Below are 19,713 nucleotides of genomic sequence, written 5' to 3'. Positions count from 1 at the left end.
ATACCTGTAGTGCACCTTTATAGTCACCCAGTTACGTTGTGACGTTTGGTACACCCAAAGCATTCCTACGGTATCCGGGAGTTGCACAATCTCATGGTCTAAGGAAATGATACTTGACATTAGAAAAGCTCTTAGCAAACGAACTACACGATCTTGTGCTATGCTTAGGATTGGGTCTTGTCCATCACATCATTCTCCTAATGATGTGATCCCGTTATCAGTGACATACAATGTCCATGGTCAGGAAACCATAACCATCTATTGATCAACGAGCTAGTCAACTAGAGGCTTACTAGGGACATGTTGTGGTCTATGTATTCACACATGTATTACGGTTTCCAGTTAATACAATTATAGCATGAACAATCGACAATTATCATGAACAAGGAAATACAATAATAACCATTTTATTATTGCCTCCAGGGCATATTTCTAACAATCCCCCAGAAAGAAGGTGAAAGCCTACGCAAGTACATACAGAGGTTCAGCCGAGTGCAATACAACATCCTAGATGTTCATCCTGCCGCCATCATCAGTGCATTCCATCAGAATGTACGCAACGGCAAGATGCGTGAAGAGCTGGCGATGAACAAAGTGAAAGATGTGGCAGAGCTCTACGTTCTGGCCGATAGGTGTGCTCGGGCTGAAGAGGGAAGGAATTACCCCGGCGAAGATGCCGGTGTGGAAACCAACTCGTCGGATGAAGAGGCTTCCGCCCCGGCGAAGAAAGGTTGGCGCCGCAATAGGAAGCGTAAGGGTAAAGCCGTGCTTGCCGATGAGGGATCTGACGACGTCGGCGCCGCCAAGAAGACCAAAGCAAACGACCCCGGCAAGGAGATTGCCGGGTGTGTCGCCTGCCGGGCCTTGGTGGCTACCGAGAAGCCAGGGAACTCCAACAAGCAATACTGCAAGATCCATCGCACCAAGGGCCACGACCTCCAGAACTGCCAACAAGTTGAGCTGCTTGCCGAAAAGCAAAAAGCTGAATATGAGAGACGGGACAAGGAAAAGGGCCAAGATGGTGCCGAGGGGTCCGACAAGAAGCGTGGCGGCCAAGCAGGCCGCCGTGGCAAGGATAACCAACAAGAGAGGCCCGCTCGGGGCCGCGACAAGAAGCAAGAGGACGATGATCATGATGAGGACAACGAGTCCGACGAGCAAGAGTTCCAGAAGGCTACAGAGGCCATGTGCGTCGACGGTGGTGCATCTCTGCATACCTCTCACCGCCAGCTGAAGCAATCGGCGCGTGAGATTACAGCGGCAGAACCATCGTTCGATGCCCAGAAGCCACTGAAGTGGTCCAGCACGCCTATCATTTTTGACACCGAGGATCACCCAGATCGCACAACTGCGGTCGGGTGTTTGTTGTTGTTGGTCTCACCAACGATACGCAACCTCAAGGTGACAAAGATGCTAGTTGATGGCGGGTCCGGCCTAAACTTGATCTCGCCTACTGTGATCAAGAGGCTGCAGATTCCCGACGGGGACCTCGAAGGAACGGGCACGTTTTAGGGGGTCAATCCGGGAAGGATTCAGCCAAAGGGAAAAGTCACGCTGCCCGTGACGTTTGGAAGCGATTTGAACTACAGGACGGAGAGGATAGTCTTTGATATTGCCAAGATCCCCTTGCCTTACAACGGGATCCTTGGCCGCCCAGCGCTGGCCAAGTTCACGGCGGCGTCGCACTACGCCTATAACACACTGAAGATGCCTGGGCCGATGACCATCATCACCGTCCCCTCCGACAAGAAGGATGCGCTGATCTGCGCTGACCAACTCTACCGGGAGGCAGTTGCAGCAACTGCCACCAAGGCACTTGCTCCTGCCGCTGAAGCCCCGAGAGGAAAGAAGACAGACAAGACCTCTCGCACCCACTCCGATAAGTGCACCTCTTCAGAGTGTAGTGCTCCTGTCGAGGACGTGCCAGAGAGCTCCACCGGCAAGAGCAAGAAATCCAGAGCTATGCCACCAGAGACCAAGAAGGTGTCCATCAGGGAGGATGGCACGGGAGGGGCTTTCACCATAAGCTCCACCCTTGACAGCAAATAGGAAGACGCGCTCGTCACCTTCCTGCGGGCGAATGTCGATGTGTTTGCATGGCAAGCATCCGACATCCCCGGCGTTCCCAGGGAGGTGATTGAGCACCACCTTGCTGTCTGCCCTCATGCGCGACCCGTCAAGCAGAAGGTCAGAAAGCAAGCTTTGGAATGGCAAGAGTTCATCACAGAGGAGATCAGGAAACTGGAAGCGGCAGGCTTGGTGAGAGGGGTGCTCCACCCGACGTGCCTGGCCAATCCGGTGGTAGTGCGCAAGGCAAATGGGAAGTGGAGGTTGTGTATTGATTACATGGACATCAATAAGGCTTGCCCAAAAGATCATTTCCCGTTGTCGCGCATCGTCCAAATTGTAGATTCCACGGCTGGGTGCGACCTGTTATCATTCCTTGACGCTTACTCAGGGTACCACCAGATCTTCATGACAAGAGAAGACGAAGAGAAGACGGCATTCATCACCCCATGTGATACGTACTGTTTTATACGGATGCCTTTCGGGTTGAAGAGCGCTGGCTCAACGTTGAGCAGTCCAAATTGGTTTTGAGCCCCAGCTCCAAAGAAATATGGAAGCTTATATGGATGACATAGTGGTCAAAACCAAGGATAGGGCAACACTCATACCAGATTTGGAAGAGACGTTTGCGAACCTGCACAAGATCAACCTCAAGCTGAACCCTGAGAAGTGTGTCTTTGGTGTCCCGTCCGGCAAGCTTCTCGGGTTCTTTGTGTCGCAGCGTGGGATCGAGGCGAATCCAGACAAGATCAAGGCCATTGAACAGATTGAGGCGCCCAGGCGGATCAAGGATGTGCGTCGGCTTGCTAGCTGCGTTGCCGCCATGAGCAGATTCAGCTCCAAGTCTGCCAAGCGCGCCCTTCTTTTTTTAAGGTTTTGAAAAAGGCGGGCCCAATGGATTGGACCCCAGAAGCCGAAGCAGCACTGCAGGATTTGAAAAAATACCTCTCCTCTACGCCAATACTAGTTGCGCCTAAACGACAAGAGTCGTTGCTGCTGTATCTAGCGGCAACAAATCAAGTGGTCAGTGCCACGCTACTGGCGCAGAGAGAGGTCGACGAGGAAGTGATAGCGACAATAGAGCCTGACGCCACTGGGGCAGAGGTGACGCAACCAACTGGAGTGGTGCCAAAGAAGAAGATGATGTAGCACCCGGTCTACTTTGTTAGCTCCCTCTTGCAGGGGGCTAGATCAAGGTACTCCGGTGTGCAGAAACTGCTCTTCGGCCTCCTTATGGCCTCGAGGAAGCTGCGTCATTACTTCCAAGCACACGAGATCACCGTCGTCACTCGCCTCCCATTGCAATGGATATTACATAACCCAGATGCGACTGGGAGGATTGTGGAGTGGGCCTTGGAGCTGTCAAGCTTTGGTTTGAAGTTTGAGAGCACTTCAACGATCCAAAGCAGAGTCTTGGCGGAGTTCATTGCAGAATGGACCGCGACACCCGATGAAGAAGTTTAAGAGACTGCTCTCCCCGGCAAGGAGGCAAGTTGCAACTGGATCATGTACTTTGATGGGGCTTTCTCGCTGCAAGGCGCCGGTGCTGGTGTACTTCTTGTCGCACCCACCAGAGAGCACCTCAAGTACGTAGTACAAATGCACTTTCCCAAGGAGATGTCGACAAACAACACTGCCGAGTATGAGGGACTGCTTGCCGGTCTCAGGATCGCGGCAGACCTCGGAATCAAGAAACTCATCGTCAGGGGTGACTCGCAGCTCGTCGTCAAGCAAGTCAACAAAGATTACCAGAGTCCAATGATGGAGGCCTATTGTAACACCCCAGATGTAACTTTCCATATTTGTAACTCCAACTCTTGCCATTTTTGGCTATGTGTTATGATATTTCCCTTCGTGGTCGGGTTTTGTTTTCCGTTTTGCATTTTGTTCATGTCATGCATCTCATATCATGTCATCATGTGCATCTCATTTGCATACGTGTTCGTCTTTTGCATCCGAGCATTTTCCCCGTTGTCCGTTTTGCAATCCGGCACTCCCACCTCCTCCGGCGCACCCCTCTTGTTTCTTTTCGTGAGCGGGTGTTGAATGTTCTCGGAATGGACCGAGGCTTGCCAAGTGGCCTTGGTATACCACCGGTAGACCACATGTCAAGTTTCGTGCCATTTGGAGGTCGTTTGGTACTCCAACGGTTAACCGGCAACCGCAAAGTCCTTTTGTGTGTTGCAGCAAAACCCCCCTTCAAACAGCCCAAAACCCCTCTAAGTCACTTCCATGCTCTAGGTCGTTCGATCACGATCGTGTGGGCGAAAACCGCACTCCATTTGGAGTCTCCTGGCTCCCTATGCCTATATAAACACCTCCCCCCGAAATTTCGCAGATCAAACCCTAAAAATCGCCCTCCGGCGCCGCCGGACACGTCCGCCGCCACCAGACGAAAGCCGCCGCCGCCCCGCGCCAATCACAGCCTGCCACATGTCGCCTCCTCAGCGGCGCCGCCGCCGGCCCGCGAAGCCCGCGCGAGGCCCCCGAGCCCGCGCGCGGCTCCCCCGCCGCCCGACGCCTCCTTCCTCCTCCAGCGCCCCGCCGCCCGCGCCGGCGCCCGTCCCCGCCGCCGACCGCCGCCGCCCGCCGGCTGCCCATCGCCACCATCGCCGGCGTCGCCCGCTCCCCGGCGTCCCCCGGCGCTTCCTCCTCCTCCCGCACCCGAGCTAGCTCCGGTGAGCAGCAGCAGCAGCTCCGGCGAGCTTCGGCCGGCCAGATCCCGATCCAGATCGCCTAGGGTTGACTTTCTCCCCCCCCCCCCCAATTTCTCTCAAGTCTGAAATATTTGCAATATCTTGCTCTGTTCAATGCATCATAACTCTCTGCATATAGCTCCATTTCATGCGTGTTATATATCGAAATGTTCATCTCGAGATGCTCTTCATTTTGTTCCATTGCACCATGTTTATTTGAGTCCATATTGATGCCCAAATCTCTGGTGCCAAAGTGCTAGTTGCTGTTAACTGCTGTTACTTATCAGAACTTGAGGATTTGTTTTTTTTTTTGCATTTAATCTGTGCATCTTATTAGTATGAGCTCTACATGTGTTTTGATGTATGCCATGCCATCTTTACAGAGGTGTATGCGATGAATTTTTGTGATCTCTGTGGTGACTAGCACAAGCATGCAAACTAGGCTTCGTAATGTTTCTGATTCCAGGGTCTTGGTAATTTTTTTACCAAGTCTGTTACTACTGTTATTTTGTTGCTATATATCCATGTGCCTACAGAGAGATCCATTATTCTTTTGGAGATGTTCAGTAAGGTTGTTTTGTAGATATAGTTGTGCTCTATCCATTCATGCTTTTGTTTGCAATTATGGAGTGCCATAGCATGACTCGATCTTGCTCTACTTTTGCTATAAAATATTTCTGGCAGATTGTTAACATGATATGCAATTTTGCCAAACTTGTTGTAGTTGATCCTTTCATGCAATATACTTGATCTTGTCATAGATAGCTTCATAAACATGCCATATTGCTCTAGGTATGCTTGTTTTTTCATGCATTGCTTTGTGATGAGCGCATCAAGCTCACAAAGATGCCATCATAATGTCTGTTTCTGCCATGCTCTGTTTTTCTGCTAAGTCTGAAACCTGATAACGAAACTTGCTATGTTTACATGGTTGCGATCATATCTTCTCTTCCTTTTTGGCTTATGGTCATTAAGGGACTTTTGTCATATGCATTTAGTAGATTCATGACATGCCTTGTTTTGCTATGTTAAGTTCTTGTAGTATGTTAATTTGTTGCTCTGAACATTGCTACCTGATGCTGTTTCAGGCATGTCCAGTAATTTCACAAAGTCTGTGAACCTGTTATCTTTTGCACTTTTGCCATGCTTGTTTGAGCCTGCTGTGGTGTGATCTAGCCGTAGCTCACTGTTCATCTTTTGTCAAGTATCTCCTGTAGATAACTGCCATATTGTTTGTTGCTATGTTGGGGTGCTGTAGCATTGTTACTTGTTGCATTTTAAGTGCTATCATGTTGTTAATTGCAGAATCGTGTCATTCTTGTTTTGCTTGCCATTTGCAAACCGTGCATCCGTTTCCGGTGATCTTTATATCGATTTCGACCGAAATCATCTCATCTTTCCAGTGGCATGCTTGGTCTGCCAAGTTAGTGCCTTGTTCATCATCTTTCTTCTGGAGCACGCATATGCATCGCATACCACATCTCGCATATCATACATGTTTTGCATCATGTTGCTTGTATATTTCCCGTGATTGATTGTGGTTCCGTTGCTTGTGTTCTTGTTTTGGGTAGAGCCGGGAGACGAGTTCGTGAATGAGGAACCTTTTGAGTACGTTTACGAGGATCAAGCTTTCGACAACTCTGAGAACCTTGCAGGCAAGATGACCATACCCTCGAAATCACTTCTATCTTTGCTTTGCTAGTTGTTCATTCTATTGCTATGTTGCGCTACCTACCACTTGCTATATCATGCCTCCCATTTTGCCATGTTAAGACTCTAACCATCCTTTCCTAGCAAACCGTTGTTTGGCTAAGTTACCGCTTTTGCTCAGCCCTTCTTATAGCGTTGCTAGTTGCAGGTAAAGTTGGAGTTGGTTCCATGTTGGAACATGGATATTTTGGAATATCACAATATCCCTTATTTAATTAATGCATCTATATATTTGGTAAAGGGTGGAAGGCTCGGCCTTATGCCTGGTATTTTGTTCCACTCTTGCCGCCCTAGTTTCCGTCATACCGATATTATGTTCCTTGAGTTTGCGTTCCTTACGCGGTTGGGTGATTTATGGGACCCCCTTGACAGTTCGCCTTGAATAAAACTCCTCCAGCAAGGCCCAACTTTGGTTTTACCATTTGCCACCTAAGCCTTTTTCCCCCGGGTTTTCGCGAGCCCGAGGGTCATCTTTATTTAAACCCCCGGACCAGTGCTCCTTCGAGTGCTGGCCCAAACCGAGCGATGTCCGTTGCCCCCTGGGCAACCAGGGTCTATGCCAACCCGACGTCGGGCTCATCCGTTGTGCCCTGAGAACGAGATATGTGCAGCTCCTATCGGGATATGTCGGCACATTCGGGTGGCTTTGCTGGTCTTGTTTTACCATTGTCGAAATGTCTTGTAAACCGGGATTCCAAGACTGATCGGGTCTTTTCGGGAGAAGGTTTATCCTTCGTTGACCGTGAGAGCTTATGATGGGCTAAGTTGGGACACCCCTGCAGGGTATTATCTTTCGAAAGCCGTGCCCGCGGTTATGAGGCAGATGGGAATTTGTTAATGTCCGGTTGTAGAGAACTTGTCACTTGACCCAATTAAAATACATCAACTGTGTGTGTAGCCATGATGGTCCCTTCTCGGCGGAGTCCGGGAAGTGAACACGGTTTGAGTTATGCATGAACGTAAGTAGTATCAGGATCACTTCTAGCTTCGCGCCTGTTGCGTTGCTTCTCTTCTCGATCTCTTTTGCGTATGTTAGCCACCATATATGCTTAGTGCTTGCTGCAGCTCCACCTCATTACACCATCCTTTCCTATAAGCTTAAATAGTCTTGATCTCGCGGGTGTGAGATTGCTGAGTCCTCATGACTCACAGATTCTACCAAAACAGTTGCAGGTGCCGACGATGCCAGTGCAGATGACACAACCGAGCTCAAGTGGGAGTTCGATGAGGAACGTGGTCGCTACTATGTGTCTTTTCCTGATGATCAGTAGTGGAGCCCAGTTGGGAGGATCGGGGATCTAGCATTTGGGGTTATCTTATTTTCATTTGGATTTGACCGTAGTCGGTCTATGTGGGGTTTTTGGATGATGTATGAATTATATTTATGTATTGTGTGAAGTGGCGATTGTAAGCCAACTCTCGTTATCCCATTCTTGTTCATTACATGGGATTGTGTGAAGATGACCCTTCTTGCGACAAAACCACAATGCCGTTATGCCTCTAAGTCGTGCCTCGACACGTGGGAGATATAGCCGCATCGTGGGCGTTACAAGTTGGTAATCAGAGCCATCCCCGACTTAGGAGCCCCTGCTTGATCGAATCGCTGGAGTTGTTGAGTCTAGAACAAAAATGTTTTGAGTCTTAGGATTATATATATCGGAGAGTAGGATTCTTTTTACTCCTCAGTCCCTTCGTCGCTCTGGTGAGGCCTCCTGACGTAGAAGTTTTGACTCTTCTCTCCTCAAATTTCACTAGAAATTTTTTTTTGGATCACGCGGGTATCTTAGAATCGTTCCGATGGTTTTGTGACGAGAACATTGTGCTTGGTGCCTCCTGACATTTAGGGGTTGTGGCAGTGTCCCGGGGAGTTGAGCTCCGAGGTGTTGTCGTCACAATTTTATCGTTGTAGTTCTGGAATACCTGCGTTTCGCCGACATCGAAATATCTTTTTATGCAGTTGTTGGTGAGATCACCTCGACGCCACCCAGTACTGGGGCGGGAGTTCGGGAGTATTGCCATAACTCGTATAACGGATGCTTTTCGAAGGTTGAGGTACACGATTTCCGAAGGTTTCTTGGTTATGTGTTGACGGATGGATACAGCTGGATCTAGGGATTGCTAGTTTGGGTGATATATTTTGTGTCCCCTATATCCCCAACAGCAGATTGCATAACCAGAAAGTTTCGGGAGTTTATAGGTGGGATTCAAGTAGCTCTTAACATTTCTTCCTGCGGATATTTGGTTTGTGATTGGGTAATCCTTACCATTTATTTGTTCCACTCGTACCTTTTTATTTTATACATCAATCTCTTATCAAGTGGCTTCTCACCTTAATGGAAGTGTGATGATTTACTATGGAATTCATTCGTTCATCCTCGTTCGAATGTTTATTGTGAAGACTATCTGTTGCAATTTCTAACCGTTGATTCAATTTGCCTATTTGTCTATCAAGATGCTAACGGATGTCACCCTCGTTAGGATGGCTCCGCCAACGCGTCAGAATCTGGATCGCAATGAAGGGAGTCAGGCGAACCCTCCGCCACCACCTCCGCCTCCGGAGGCATGGCAAGCTATCATGGCAGCCACCAACGCCAATGCTCAGATGATTCTGCAACTCTTGCAAGAACGCACCCAAGGGCAAGGCAATCAAGGAAATCAAGGTCAAGGCAACAATCAGCCTCACTTCGCTACCCTCAACCAGTTTCTCGCAAATCAGCCCAAGTCTTTTAGCTACTGTGCCGAGGCCACGGATGCCGATGATTGGCTCGTGGACATCAACAAGCATTTTGAATGTAGCAATGTCAGGCCTTAGGACTTTGTCAAGTTCGCTTCTTTTCAACTCAAGGATCAAGCTGTCGAGTGGTATCAACAATACGAAGATTCCAGAGGAGGTCGTGTGATTACCTGGGATGATTTCCGTCGAGACTTCAAAGCTCACCACATTCCACAAAGTGTTGTTGAGAGCAAGCGTGAGGTGTTCCGCAATCTCAAGCAAGGCAGCATGTCCGTGTATCAATACAATACTCAGTTTCAGAAACTCGCTCGCTTCGCTAAGCAAGACGTTCCTGATGAAAAGAGCATGATCTATCAATTCAGAGGTGGCCTCAGAGAAGATCTGCAATTACCTCTTGTGCTTTTTGAGCCGACCAAGTATGATGATTTCTATAATATTGCTCTGAAGTAAGAGGCTGCTCAGCTCAAGTGTGGCTTCTAAGAAGAGAGCCAGGGACGCAGTTCAGTCTTCTTCTTCCTTACTAGTGGCTGCTAAGCAACAGAAGTTCTGGTTGCCTCCTCCTCCTCCATTTCGTCAGCCTTACCAGCAGAAGAACAAAGGTGGCCATGGATCTTCCCACCCACCCAACCCTGGCTATCAGAACAAGTCTCAGAATCAAGCTCCAAAGTCGAATGCTCCTTATCACCGTCCACTCTCAGAGGTGACTTGCAACAAGTGTCAGCAGAAAGGTCACTATGCTAACAAGTGCTTCAACCAAAGGCGTCTTCCGCCTCCTCCTCCTGTCAGATCTTCCAGCAATGCAGTGGTCAAGCATAATCCCAAGTCTGCAGAGGTGAACATGATGAATGCAGCTCAAGCGGAGGAATCTACTGATGTGATAATGGGTAATCTCTCAGTTAATGATATTCTTGCAAAAGTCTTATTTGATACTGGTGCATCGCTTTCTTTCATCTCTAGAACTTTTGCATCAAAGCATGAGTTGGGTTTTCAAGATTTGCCTAGACCGTTATCAGTTGTCTCTCCGGGTAAATTCATGAACGCAAGCTCCATGGTTCCGGATGTTTCCATCAAGATGGGCAACTATAAATTTCTGTCTTCTCCAGTTGTTCTTGGTGACTCGGATATTGATCTAATTCTCGGGATGGACTGGCTTTCTAAGCACAAGGCTCAACTTGATTGTGCTGCCAGGGAAATTCAATTGACACACTCTTCTGAGGATGTTATCATCTATGCCGCTCGTGATGAAACCATTCGGTTATTTTCTCTCAATGAGAAGGGCGAATTGAATGCCATCTCTCAGATTCCAGTCGTTTGTGAGTACCAAGATGTCTTTCCAGAAGAGCTTCCGGGTATGCCTCCTCACCGGCCAGTTGAGTTCGTTATCGATCATGAGCCTGGCACTGAACCCGTTTGCAAGCGTCCTTACAAGCTTGGACCCAAGGAGCTAAAGGAATTGAAGAAACAGCTCGATGAACAAGAGCGTCTGGGTTTGATCAGACCAAGTTCTTCTCCATGGGGTTGTGCTGTTCTTTTTGTCCAGAAGAAGGATGGCACGGACCGACTTTGTGTCGACTACCGTCCATTGAACAAGAAGACAATAAAGAACAAGTATCCACTTGCCAACATCAATGAGCTATTCGAGCAACTTAAAGGTGCTAAAGTATTCTCCAAGCTTGACCTTCGTATGGGTTATCATCAGATTTCATGAAGAAGATATTCCTAAGATAGCATTCAGAACAAGCTTTGGTTCTTATGAATATACTGTCATGTCTTTCGGCCTTGTCAATGCTCCTCCAACATTCTCGTGGATGATGCATTTCATCTTCAACCCCTATACCAATGAATTCGTGCTGGTGTATCTCGAAGATATCTTGGTCTTCTCCAAGAATAAGAAGGACCATGCCAAACATTTGCGATTGGTGCTCGACAAGCTCAGAGAGTATCAATTTTATGCGAAGTTTTCCAAATGTGAGTTTTGGCTCGATGAAGTTATTTACCTTGGTCATATCATCTCTGCCAAGGGCATCGCTGTTAATCCCGAGAAGGTGTCTGCAATTGTGAATTGGGAACCTCCTCAGAATGTCAAGCAGCTTCGCAGTTTTCTTGGTCTTGCAAGCTATTGCCGAAGATTCGTTGAGAATTTCTCTAAGATTGCAAAGCCTCTTTCCAACCCCCTCCAGAAGCATGTGAAGTATGTCTGGTCTCCTGAGTGTGACGTTGCTTTCAACACTCTCGAAGAGAAACTCGTCACAGCTCCTGTCTTAACTCCTCCTGACGAATCCAAGTCTTTCGAAGTTTTCTGTGATGCTTCTCTCCAAGGTCTCGGTGTTGTGTTAATGCAAGAGAAGAAAGTTGTGGCCTATACCTCTCGTCAGTTGAAGCCCAATGAAAAGAACTACCCCACTCACGATCTTGAGTTGGCGGCAGTTATCCATGCATTAATAACATGGAGACATCTCTTGTTGGGAAGAAAAGTGGACATATTCACCGATCACAAGAGTCTCTAGTACATCTTCACTCAGCCCAACCTTAACCTCAGGCAAACTCGATGGGTCGAAATGATTCAAGAGTACAATCCGAGTATTGAGTATACTCCAGGCAAAGCCAATGTCATTGTAGATGCTTTGAGCAGGAAGGCTTATTGCAACAGCTTAATTCTCAAGCCATTCCAACCGGATCTTTGTGAAGCTTTCCGCAAGCTGAATCTCCAAGTTGTTCCTCAAGGCTTTCTTGCCAACCTCATAGTCTCTCCTACTTTGGAAGATCAAATTCGTGAGGCTCAACTTCTTGATGCCATGGTGAAGAAGGTGAAACGTGGTATCGACAAGGGTCTTTCCAAATACAAGTGCTATCGCATTGATGACAGAGACACTTTATTCTTTGAGGACCGGATTGTGGTTCCTAAAGGTGATCTAAGGAAAGTCATTATGGACGAGGCACACAATTCTCTTCTTTCCATTCATCCTAGAAGTACGAAGATGTACCATGACCTCAAGCAGTCGTATTGGTGGAATCGAATGAAGCGAGAAATCGCGCAATTCGTGAATGAATGTGATGTCTGTCGAAGGATGAAAGCAGAACACCAACGACCAGCTGGTCTCCTCCAACCTCTTGCTATCCTAGAATGGAAATTTGATCATATCGAAATGGACTTAGTGACTGGTTTTCCCAAGTCCAAGCGCGGCAATGATGCTATCTTCGTTGCCATTGACAAGCTTACTAAAGTGGCTCATTTCCTTCCAATCAAAGAATCCATCACAGTAGCTCAGTTGGCAGAGCTATACACCTCCAGGATTGTATCCTTGCACGGCATTCCACAATTGATTTCTTCAGATCGTGGAAGCATCTTCACTTCTGTCGTGGAATTGTCACGGCAGATGTCCTTGAACTAGGACTTAGTCGTGGAGCCATCGCAACTAGGAAGCTTGAAGAGGTTATGCGGGACAAGGAACACGAGGGTTTATACTGGTTCGGCCCCTTACGGTGAAGGTAAAAGCCTACGTCCAGTTCGAGGTGTTACTGATTAGGGTTACGATCGCCAGGGAGCTACACAGCTATGCCCGGCTCTCGATGAGATTGTTGTCGCCCTTGAACCGCTGTCGGGTCCTCCCTTTATATAGGGAGGCTGACGCCCTGCAGCCTTTAGAGTCCCGGCCGGCTCATAAGAGCGTCGGGCTCGGACTCTAATTAATACTTTCCTTACATTACAAGTCTATTATAACAATGATTGTAACTACGGGCTTTAAGCCATATCCGGGTCTCAGCCCATCTCTGGCCCATTATCTTGAAACTTAGCTCCGGGCTTCTGGTAATGACCCTTAGAGTAACCCGGCCCTCCTGGCGGGTGACTCCCAGGTCTATATCCTCAACATTAGGCCCCAGATTGACTTGAGCCGGCTCGCGTCAATCTTCAACTCTGCCGACAGAAAAATCTCCGGCTTACCGTTCGTGTGAAGGCCATAACCCGGAGTGACGTCATTCTCCGGACTCCGGATAATCCGCTGTGACGTCATCCTCCATTAAGTCCGTTTTTTTTACTCCGCCAGATCCGCAACGGATCTCTGCTTTTACTGTCTTTGCGAAAATCGAGGCGCCGTGAGGGGGAGATAACCACGCCGTGGTCTCCTTGAATCTCGCGCCCACTTATGACTTACCTTATAAATAGGCCGGCCCGGCACTGTCTTCTCACACTCTCCTTCTTCCTCGCGCTGTCGTTCCTCTGCCCGAGCCTCTGCCGCCGCCGCCGCCGTCGCGCCCCTGATCTTCATCGACCCGGCCGCTGCATCACCCTGACCCGGACCAGATAACGGCGGCGACCTTCGCTCTTCCTCAACTCCGGTGAGTCTTCTCTGCCTTGCTAGAACAGATCTATGGTAGGGTTCCTCCCGTTCCTCGTGTTCGTCACCTTTTGTCAGAAACTCGGCAGTCCTCGTCACCACTGTAGTCGGTTGATCTTTATCCTTGCATAAAACCACTGCGGTAGACGTTCGGAACTCATTTCATCTGCAAGAAATCCTCTTTTTACTGCATAAGAACTGTGTTCAACCTCAAGAACTTCTCCTGCCTCTGTTTTTTAGGTCTAGAAAATTTTCTCTGCTCCGACTATTTTGATCCAAAAAAGTTACTGTAATATGTGAAATATGTTTTACCACACTTAGTAAAAACTGCAGTCCTTGAATCTTGGCGGCTTATATTTCCGACTTAAAGAAAACACGCGCCGTAGAACTTTCCGGTTTAAAGAGAACCATGCTCTGTAGTATCTTCCGACTTAACCGCAGTAAGCCGTAGATGACCAACTTATCCTGAAGGCCCCGACGGCTTAGATAACCCACCGTATCAATACATACCATTAGTCCCCTTCATAAGCCGTCACTGTAGTTTGAATGATAATCCCCGGCTTATAATTAACCCGGACACTTTTCTCTTCCTCGTAGACCACCAACCGTCACCATGCCTCCCAAGGCTCCCATCACTTGCAACTGGATGAAATCCAGCGTCACCGAAGAGACCCTGGCCAACTTTGTAAAGTCCGGATATCTGCCCAAGAAGGAAGTGATGTCCTACCGTGCCCCTGACCCGTCCGAAGAAAGGCCACTGCCGAGGGACGGGGAGGTAGTGATCTTTGCGGACCATATGAGCCGGGGCTTCGCACCGCCCGGCTCAAAATTCTTCCGGGATGCGCTCAACTTCTTTGACCTTCGACCTCAGGATATAGGATCCAATTCCATATCCAACATCTGCAACTTCCAAGTTTTTTGTGAAGTATATCTTGGAGAAGAGCCGAGTCTGCTGCTCTTTAGAGAGCTGTTTTATTTGAACCGCCAAACCGAGTGCGCAAACGGTCCAAGTCTAGAATTAGGCGGCATCTCCATCCAACGGCGCAGGGACTGTCTATTTCCTTACGCAGAACCGCCAAGTCACCCCAAGGACTGGACCATGACTTGGTTCTACTGCCAAGACACGTCCCCGGCTGATGAGAGCCCGCTGCCCGGCTTTCGCCCAACGCGCCTGGAGCCGACTCATCCGCTATCCGACAAGCTGACTGCCGCGGAACGCCAGCCTCTGCTTCCAACGATCAATAAGATCAAGGCCCTGCTAGGCAACGGTCTGAACGGAATAGACCTGGTCCGGGTCTGGATCTCTTGGCGGGTGATCCCATTGAGCCGCCGCCCCGGCTTAATGTGTGAGTACACCGGGCGAAAGGATGACCCCCAGAGGCACAGTCGCAACGACCTTCCAGAAGACGTTGCCGAAGAAGAGACCAAGGCTCTATTAAACGAGATCCTGGAAGACTGTGGAAAAACCGGGCTAGCCCCGTTCTGCAAGACCAATCCCGCCCCAGCGGTAAGCCGCTGACTTTAACCTTTCCATTTTGTTTTACCTGTTATCTTACTAAGAACTCATTACTGTATTTCTCAGGCTGATGATAAATTCTGGCGGGTCAAGTATGACCATGAGGCGGCCAAGAAGGCCAGGAAGGCGAAGAAAGCCGCCAAGAGAGCCGCCCCTCGCAAAAAGGGAAACAAACCCACTGCTTCGGAGCTGCTGCAATTAAGCGATAGCTCCGAGTCAGAGGTAACCCTTAAACCTTTTAAATTCTTGCTGTATATGTTGTCTGATGTTGTCCGCCTTATCAACACTTGCTTACTGACAGGATGACACCGGCGCCAGTAACCCGGTGATTGAAGAGGTAACATTACTCCCCTCCGACTCGGAGCCTTTGCCACAGCTGAAAGTCCGAAGGGTAACCCGGAAAGTAAGCTTTTCTCATCCATTAGCTCATCAAGACCCTCAATTCCTTTTGAAGCAGCAGGTTCACAAAAGCCGGCGTCTCACCCGGGCCCGCAAGGACACCGACCTCTCCACCGGGTTACCCGACGCAACGAGGAAGCGCCGCACAGAGGTTTTTTCTCACCTGTATCCTTTTCATCCGTTGGCGGGTGTCATCCGTCAGCCCCTCAACTCTTCTGACTCCAATTACCAGGAGACCTCCCCCTCTTCGGGTGACTCCATGCAGTCAAGTCTGCCGGCCTTCAAGACTGCACCCGGGTAATAACAATCTCCTTACATTATCTGTCTGTACTTACTTTCTGTATACCTAACACTTCTGTCTTTTCAGTGCCCAGGCAAAGCTCACCAAAAGAGCAAAGAAGACCAGGTCAGCCGGAGTGCCAGACTTGCCTGAGCCGGAGACGACGGCTCAAGAGCCGCCAGTCGCCTCCGCCCCCGAAGCCACCATTCCCATGGACACGGCGCCTGAAGCCCCTGCCCCGACCACCGAGAGAACAACTGAGGCGTCAGCTAACCCGGAGGCCTCCGGCTCAGCCCCACCAGCTAACGACCCGGACGTGGTAATTACCCGGACGGAGTATGTTGAGCCGGGGAGGCCGACCGCACTGGCCAAATGCTCCGCGAAGGGGGAGTTGCTGCAACCCCATCGGGTGAATCTGGATCTCTCTAGCTACACCGATTTAAGCATTGGAGAGCTTGTCTCAGGCTACATCAGCCTAGTTTACAAGAGCCGGGACGCCGAGATCGCCATGGTCAACCAGATCCAACAAAAATCTGAGGTAACCTTCTGCTGTTTTCTTACTTTCTGCATAGTGATCCTTGTCATTCTAGCCCCCAAGTCTAGGACTTATACTTGAATATGTTGTAGACTTAGATTCCGGCTTACTGAACTGAGCCGGCCGTACATAGATAGAGACATTCAATATGCATTAGCCCCCAAGTGCCAAGTGTCTTTGCTTGGAAAGTGCTTGGGACTTTATAGAATGACTGTTAATAACCCGGAAATATATGCAGGCTGTTGGCAAGAAATTAGAGTCGGACCTGACGGATCTTAAGAGCCGGCTGAAGGCACAAGAGATGGAGACCCGGAAGGCAAATGCCAAGTTTGTCTCCAGCATCGCCGCTCAGGAGAAGTTGAAGACTGAATTCGACGCTGAGCGGAAGGCCTGGGCTGAGGAGAAAACTGCACTGGTGACCCGGGCAGAACAGGCGGAGAAGGCCCTTACTGAGAAGACCGCTGAGCTCTCCGGTCTAAAGCGCCAAGTGTCCCAAATGGTAGCTGCCATCTTCGGTAAGTCGCCTCACCGGCTTTCATTCACGTTGGAATGTTTACATCTCTTAACTCATCCTTACCACCGGGTCATCTGATGTTGTTAAACAGGTTCCAGAAGCGCCAACTTGAACCAGAGCGTGGTCACCAAGCTAAAGGCCATGTACACCCTGGTGGAACAACTCTACACCGGGTCACAGCGCGCTTTAGCTGTGGTGGCCCTATCCAACGAGGTGCCAACCCATCTGGCTGAAGTCCTGCGCCGGCTCGCTGTTCTGCCACAGCGGATCCAGGAGTTACGCCGAGCCTCCGCAAGATCCGGAGCAATTGCCGCGCTGAGCCGGGCCAAAGCATTCCTGCCGGAGCTAGACCCGGCAGACATCGCACTGGGTTACCCGAGCTTGAAGGAAGACGGCTCCGCCTTCGACCAGAAGGACTTCGCGGCATGTGTTAAGGCTGTACGCCCGGTGGCCACCATCATTGGGAACGACACCGACCTAACCAAGTATCAGCCGGGGTACAACGCGGAGAATCAGAGGATTCCAACCCCTCGCTATGAAGCTCTTAGTCTGATTCCTCCGGCTCGTCAGCACACCTTCGCCCCCGAGATTGACCCGGCCGGGTTAATTGACGAAGAAGCCCAGTTCGAAGCTCTCAGCGGCATCGACTGGAAGTCGTCAACCTTCGAGGTCTTTGGATCAACCGGAGCAGAAGACGAGCCGGGGACTTCAACCCAGCAGGCGTCGTAAAGTGGCTGGCGGTTCACCGAACAACACTCCAACCTTGAAACTTGAGGAATTTTGTAATAGACTAGGTGCAACATTTTATCTCTGCCGTGCCATCGTGCACGTAATGAATGCTGGAAATTCTTGAAATTATCCTGTATTCCTCCGGGTAGTGATTATCCCTCTGTCCTTCTCAACCCTAAAAAGTGCCTTTAAGTATCTACATAGAAAGGAAAATCACAAGTCGCAAGGCGGCTTACCGCCCTGAGAATCAGGTGTTTGAGATGGATAACCCGGAATATAAACCAAAAAGACTGGTCTTTAACTATATTCTGAACACAGTCGTGATAACACACTCAACAGCCTGTAGGCATACTTCCGGGTTAAATAACCCGGGTAGCACGGTTGGTACCTTAACTCGACTTTACTTGTCTTGATGTCATGCATGATGCTCAACTAACAAGATAAACCAAAATTATGCCGGCAAGTGAAACCCGACAGTACATACTTTGACATGATCAGAGTAAACTTGTGGTAAAATATAAAACTTTAAGGGCTTCCGGTTCGAATACGACCAGAAACTCGGTCCAAAGGGGTTAAGCTAAGATTCGGATACGATCATATAGCCCCCAGTGGGTTTGGCGATGCCAATCAAGAGGGTATCGACAGCTATGTTCTCTTTGGTTCGAATACGACCCATGTTTGAACAGGAAGCCCCCAAGTGATTCTGAAAATTGTTTAACGACGCTGATTCGAATACGATCCACGTCGGCTCTCAGAGGGGTTAAGCTATGATTCAAATATGACCAAAGGCAACCTCCCAATGAGCTCGGCACGTTGCCAATCAAATGGGTATCGACAGCTATGTTCTCTTTGGTTCGAATACGACCCATGTTTGAACAGGAAGCCCCCAAGTGACTTTATTTCTTACAGCGGGATTTGAAGATGATCATAAGCCGGATCTTCTGTAAGTCGGTATGTAAAAAACAACACACATACTTGGTAAAGAGCAAAGGACAGAGGTCCTGCTTTATTGCTTTATCATGATATATACATGACTGAGATAAATATGTATATCACAAGAGCTGGTAGCTCAAGTGTAGTAAGGCCGAAGCTGAGCTATGTTCCACGGCCGACGGGTTTCCTCCTCAGATTTACGCGAGTCCTTATGCTCTCGGATATCAATGAGGTAATATGACCCGTTGTGCAAGTTCTTACTGACCACAAAAGGCCCTTCCCAAGGCGGGGATAACTTGTGTGCATCTATTTGATCCTGGATGAGCCGGAGCACCAGGTCACCTTCCTGGAAGACCCGGGACTTGACCCGGCGGCTATGATAACGGCGCAGGTCTTGTTGGTAAATCGCTGAACGGGCGGCTGCCGCATCACGCTGTTCGTCCAACAAGTCCAGAGCATCTTGGCGCGCCCGTTCATTATCCGTCTCAACATAAGCCGCCACACGAGGTGAATCATGACGGATGTCGCTGGGGAGAACTGCTTCTGCTCCATAAACCATGAAGAAAGGCGTGAAGCCTGTAGACCTGTTAGGAGTAGTGTTGATGCTCCATAAGACGGAGGGCAACTCCTCCACCCAACAACCCGGCGTCCGTTGCAAAGGGACCGAGAGCCGGGGTTTGATGCCCTTCAGAATCTCCTGGTTAGCTCTCTCAGCTTGACCATTGGATTGGGGGTGTGCCACTGAAGAAACATCAAGCCGGATATGCTCTCTTTGACAAAATTCCTCCATAGCGCCTTTGGACAGATTAGTGCCATTGTCTGTTATGATGCTGTGTGGAAAGCCGAAGCGGAAGATCACCTTTTTCATAAACTGAACCGCCGTGGCTGCATCACACTTGCTAACTGGCTCAGCTTCCACCCACTTCGTGAATTTGTCCACTGCCACCAAGAGGTGGGTCTTCTTATCCTTGGACCGTTTAAAAGGCCCGACCATATCAAGCCCCCAGACCGCAAAGGGCCAAGTGATCGGGATCATCCTCAATTCCTGAGCTGGCACATGAGCCCGTCGTGAGAACCTTTGGCAGCCATCGCATTTACTGACCAAGTCCTCTGCATCGGCGTGAGCCGTCAGCCAATAAAAACCATGACGGAAAGCCTTGGCCACAAGAGATTTTGAACCGGCATGATGGCCACAATCCCCTTCATGGATTTCGCGCAAGATCTCTTGACCTTCCTCAGGGGAGATACAACGCTGGAATGCCC

Source organism: Aegilops tauschii, chromosome 2 (assembly GCF_002575655.3).
Source record: "Aegilops tauschii subsp. strangulata cultivar AL8/78 chromosome 2, Aet v6.0, whole genome shotgun sequence".
In the NCBI taxonomy this organism is placed as follows: Eukaryota; Viridiplantae; Streptophyta; class Magnoliopsida; order Poales; family Poaceae; genus Aegilops; species Aegilops tauschii.
This window is presented reverse-complemented; position numbering follows the sequence as displayed.